Source organism: Papaver somniferum, chromosome 1 (genome assembly GCF_003573695.1).
Source record: "Papaver somniferum cultivar HN1 chromosome 1, ASM357369v1, whole genome shotgun sequence".
NCBI lineage: Eukaryota > Viridiplantae > Streptophyta > Magnoliopsida > Ranunculales > Papaveraceae > Papaver > Papaver somniferum.
Window position 1 is genome coordinate 201,710,671 of NC_039358.1, and position 6,000 is coordinate 201,716,670.

A 6,000-nucleotide genomic window follows, 5' to 3' on the forward strand; every position below is an offset into this window, starting at 1 on the left:
TGGACTGACTAATTGTTTGATATTTGGCTCAATAATTGCTCTGCGCATCAGCATTAATGTGCTTATTAGGTGTTGCCAACTAATTTAATTAGTATTCCGAATTGTCATTACTCTTTTATAAATTGGTTTACAGTACGCTTGCAGTATAATCTCTAAACAAAATCACCATTATACAATGATAAGCTCCAACCTTTAATCACTGTATGCTTGCAGTATAACCTCTAAACAAAATCACCATCATTGGAGCTAAAGTGAGGTTCAATAGGATATTCTGCCTAAATGAACTGGTCATCACAGTTAAATTTCTTTGTTGTTTCTAAAAGAAACTTATTGGACTGACTAATTGCTTTGATATTTAACTCAATTATTGCTCTGCGCATCAGCATTATTGTGATTATTAGGTGTTACCACTAATTTAATTAGTATTCCCAGTTGTCATTACTCTTTTATAAATTATTTTCTTTTGTTAAATTTCTTTGGTTTGTAGTGGTTCCAAAAGGAATCAGTCAAAAATGGAGAGTAAAACAATTAAAACCACTGAGGTAATGACCAATCTAATCGTCTATTTTTCTATAACATACTTTCTTTGCACATTCATAATCTTATACACTCCCATATCTCTTTGTTTTCTCTGTTACCTCTTCTATATTTTTCTGTATTTGATATATTTCTCGAATTTCATTATGGGTTCGGAAAAGATTCTTGTTAATGGTGTGACTGAAATAATTAAGAAGGTCCTACCTGTTGTTACTGAGCAGATTACTCTGGCATGGGGTGTTAAGGATGAATTAAGAAAGATTGAGACAGCCTTGGAGTTTATTCAAGCTTTAATTTCTGATGCCGAGAAGAAGCAAGTAAATTCTGATACCGTGAGGCTTTGGTTGAGAAAGCTCAAGGAAGTTGTTTATGATGCTGAGGATGTTATGGATGACTTTTGTTACGAAACCATGCGTCGTCTGGCAATGGGAGGTCAACTTAAACACAAGGTACGGGATTTTGTTTCACCCTCCAACCCACTTGTATTTCGTTTTGAGATGGCTCGTAAAATTCGTTCCATCAAAAAAAACTTAGATCGCATCTGCAAAAATAGTGTTAAGTATGCGTTGAATCCTACTAGTGATGAAGCCTGTAGTTCTCGTGATGACCAAGCTAGGGATAAACGCAACCGCCTAACCTTGTCTGTTCTAGATGATCCAGTACTTCTAGGGAGGGAAGGTGCAAAACTAGACATAGTAAATATATTGACTGACAAGTTGTTACCAGCATCATCATCACTAGGCATTTCTTCTCGGCAAGCCAAAATTTCCACCGTATCCATTGTGGGTATGGGGGGACTTGGCAAGACTTCACTAGCTCAGTTGGTCTTTAATGACGAGTCCGTAGAAAAATTCTTTGATCTAAAAATGTGGGTCTGCATATCTAATGACTTTGATGTTCGTAAGATTTTAAGAAACATCTTAGAGTCCATCACTGAGGCTGCATGTGGTGATTTTAACGTGAAAAAAATTTCTTTTAACGTGAAACTTTTCATTGTTCTTGAAGCTTAATTTGAGATTATATTCTTTAAAGGCACAGTTTTAAATTAAGAATAATATTGGAGGTTATAAATCCTCTTTTGAAAAACAAAGTTTATAGATATGAAAAAGATTTCCATAGAGATAATTAGAAGAGCTATCTATAGATTTCAAGCTTCGTGTGTGTAAATATATATATGCAAGGAGCGAGTAGATTCAGAGGAATAGTAAAGAATGTCGGAGCAGAAAAAGGAAGCAAACGCATACGGTGTAATATGATAACAAAGTCAGGTACTATGGATTTCAGTTCAGGACTCACAGGACAAATCCACAAGCGTGATAACGAAGGAAGGAAGATTTCGACGATCGAAAAGATATCACCCTTACACGAATGGCAAAAGCAGAAAATCATGTTTGAAGCAGATGACATACCATACCGAAGTTGGGGGGGGGGGGGGGGGAACAGATCCATTGGTAATAACTGTACCAGTGCGAAGAATGACAAAGAATGGCGTTGCAGAAAGATCAGAGGAATGGAAGATAGAAAAAACTTTAGTAGATACCGGGAGCTCAACCGACATCTTATTTTATCACACGTTCAAGGAAATGGGGTACAACGATATGGATTTACTACCAACTACATACAACATACATGGTTTCAACAAAGCCGTAACAAAACCGAAAGGGGGGGGTAATTATCAATATGCCTCTAGGAGAAATAGAGGTGAAGGTAACACTATGCGGTGGATGTGGAATCACCGTATAATATGATACTGGGAAGACCATCGCTACACGGCATAAAAGGAGTGGCATCTGCCTTGCACCGATGTCTACGTTTCCCAATGTCGAGCGGAATAGGAGAAATTGTAGGAGATTCAGAAAGATCCAGTACTTGCTATCAGCTAGATGTGAAGAATTACGAAGGCAAATCTAAAAAGAAAAAGATAACTGGAGAAAGGCGAAGCAGTCAAGAAAGGAGGAAGAATTCATGGTGTACATGATACGAGCGAAAGAAGGTAGAGGCATCCCGACAGAAATCCCAGACGAGGAAGGCGCACCAGCAAGAGAAATAAAAGAACCATCCATGTTAAATGAACCTAAAGCAAACTTTGTAGCAGCGGAGCCAACCAAGGAAGTAAACATAGGAACTGAAGAGGAACCCAGAATGATAAGGATATGGACAGGAATGGACATGGGAGAAGAAGAGCAGACGGTAAACCTTCTGCGAAAATACAATGATGTCTTCGCATGGGACATGGATGAAATGTCAGGGATGGATCATGATATCGCATGTCACAAGCTAGACATCAGGAAAGATGTGCGACCATTCAAGCAAAGAATAAGGAAAATAGGAACCACATACCATCCGCAAATAGAAGCGGAATTACAGAAGATGCTAGATGCAGGAATAATTCGACCAGCAAAATACCCGGAGTGGATAGCAAACATGGTGGTGGTGCCAAAAACAAACAAAGGAATAAGAATTTGCATCGATTTCAGCGATTTAAACAACGCATGTCCAAAAGACAGCTATCCATTACCAGATATACCACAGATGGTAGAGGCTGCTTCCGGATATAAAAGATTGTCACTTATGGACGGGTATAAAGGGTACAATCAAATTCCATTAGCAGAAGAAGATCAGGAACACACAACTTTCTTCGCACCTAGAGGATTATACTGTTACACTAGAATGCCTTTTGAATTGAAGAATGCTGGTGCTCCATACCAAACAATGGTGGAAAAAGTATTCGCAGAATGGATTCACAAAACTTTAGAGGTATATGTTGATGACATGCTGGTGAAAAGTAAAGAAATTGAAAATCATGTAACTCATTTGGAAGAAATATTTGCGCGAATGCGGCAGTGCAAAATGAAGATAAACCCTGCAAAATGTATCTTCGGAGTGGCGTCAGGGAAATTCCTAGGATATATTGTATCGGAAAAAGGAATACAAGTAGATCCGGAGAAAGTGCAAGCATTTCGCGACATGCCAACACCAGTGACATTGAAAGATGTGCAAAAGCTGAATGGACTTTTAGCCTCTTTGGGGCAGTTCATTTCCCACTCTTCAGATAAATACAAGCAATTCTTTAGCATTCTAAAGAAAGATCCAAGTTCGAATGGACAGCCAAATGCGAAAAGGCGCTACAAGGCATAAAGAATTACCTAATGAACGTGTCTATCTTGCAGAAAGATGAACCAGGAGAGGAACTGCTATTATACTTGGCTTCGACACCACATGCATTAAGTGCAGTATTACTTCGCATAGATGGAGGAGTATAGAAACCAATTTATTACATAAGAAAAACCTACAATGCAGCAGAAAAGAATTATACAAAGATCGAAAGACTCATCCTCGCACTGGTATATGCAACTCAAAAGCTTCGCACATATTTTCAAGCCCATAAAATCAGAGTTCTTACAAAGACTTTTTGGCAGAGTTTCCCTTGGAGGAAGATAAGAGCGTAGAAGACCTGATGGAGATAGACGAAGAACGGGGGAATTCACAAAATTTATTACGAAAACGAAATTCAAAAAGGTGGGAGATACTAGTTGATGTATCTGTAAATGGAGAAGGAAATGGAATATGATTAGTAATTATATCGCCATCTGGGGCAAGAATGGCATATTCATTCAGGATGGAATTCGCATCAACAAACAATGAAACAGAGTATGAAGGAGTGATACATGTGTTGCGATTGGCAGTGGAAATGGAGTTAGAAGACGTCAGAATAACCAGTGATTCGTAACTAGTGATCAACCAAATATTGGGGATATACAGCACGAACGAGCCTTCATTACAGAAATACAAGCTACTTGTGGATGAGTTGTCAGCAAAAATAAAAAACATGGAGTAGAGACATATATGCCGGAAAGACAACAGATTCGCAGACGCTTTGGCATTTCTCGCATCAATGATGGTGGATCCGACCGCACGATACATAAATATTACAACACGTTGCTTGCCATCAATCAAAAAGGAACGAGAAACAGATGTAATGATGATAAAAAAATGAAGACGGAGAAAAGGAGAGAAACGAAGAAGACTAGAGATTGCAGCTTCATGCATACTTGGAGAAGAGAGAAGTACCAAGAAACAGATGGAAGCACACAAGATAAAAAGCTGCGCGACAAACTACGAATTAAGAGATGGAGTGCTTTATCGAAGATCATTCCTTGGACCTTCGCCTAGATGCTTGACGCGAAAAGAAGGAATATAAATATTAAAGGAAATACATTATGGAGATGCAGGTGATCATAGCGGAGGAAAGTCATTGGCATACAAGACAAAGATACAAGGGTACTACTGGCCATACACGCATGAAGACGCGAGGGAAGTATATAGACGGTGCGAAGAATGTCAAAGGCATGGAAATAGAATACATGCACCTGGCGTGAACTTAAGCTCATCCACCAGTGTTTGGCCATTCGCAAGATGGGGTTTAGATATCGTGGGGCCATTCTTACCAGGATCATGCCAAAAAAAGATATTTGATTGTCGCAAAAGATTATTTCACAAAGTGGTCAGAAGCAAAAGCATTCATACATATACGTGATAAGGACATCTTTACATTCATATTCGAGAATATCATCTGCAGATCCGGCATACCTGTGCAATTGGTGTCTGATAACGGAAAACAGTTCGAGGGTGAGAACATAGAAATGTTGTTAAATTCCTTCAAGATCCAGATTGTAAAATCAACTACATTATATCCACAAAGTAATGGGCATGCTGAGGAAACTAAGAATATTCCTGCGAATATACTAAAGAAGAAGTTGGAAGGACGCAATAAAGGATGGTGCGAACAGATCCACAATGTCTTATGGGCATATCGAACAACACGAAGAGAAGCAACGGGAATGTCACCATTTTGTTTAACGTATGGAGTAGAAGCTGTTTTACCAACTGAAGTCATCATACCAACGACAAAGAAAGAAGCTTGGGAGAAGCATCTAAACACAAATCTGATACTAGTAAAGTTGGATGACTTGGAGGAAACTAGAGAGGCTTCTTTGTGACACATGGAGAACTATCACAAAAGATTGGCAAGGGAATACAACAAGCGTGTCAAACCAAGGGAATTTCAACCAGGAGAGCTGGTGTTAATAGAAATACCATCTTATCAAAAGGGAGGAGATGGAAAGCTGGAGAAGAAGTGGGACGTCCCATATATAATCAAGCGAATTGTAGGAAATGGAGTGTACGAGTTAATGGACAAGGATGTCGGGAGAAGGTTCGATCATCCATGGAATAGATTGTACCTTAAAAAGTATTATCCATAGGAGGTTTAATAGAGTAATGTATCCGAAAGAAGAAGAGAGAAGCTAATAATGTATGCGCGAAGTTATGAATAAAAAGAAAATGTTTGCTCCCTTCAAAACAAGGATCTATACAAATACAAACAGAAGAAAAAGGCAACGATAAGACCTCAAAATAAGACCCCAATATGGGGCAATAAAATTTAAAACCTCTAACTAGGGA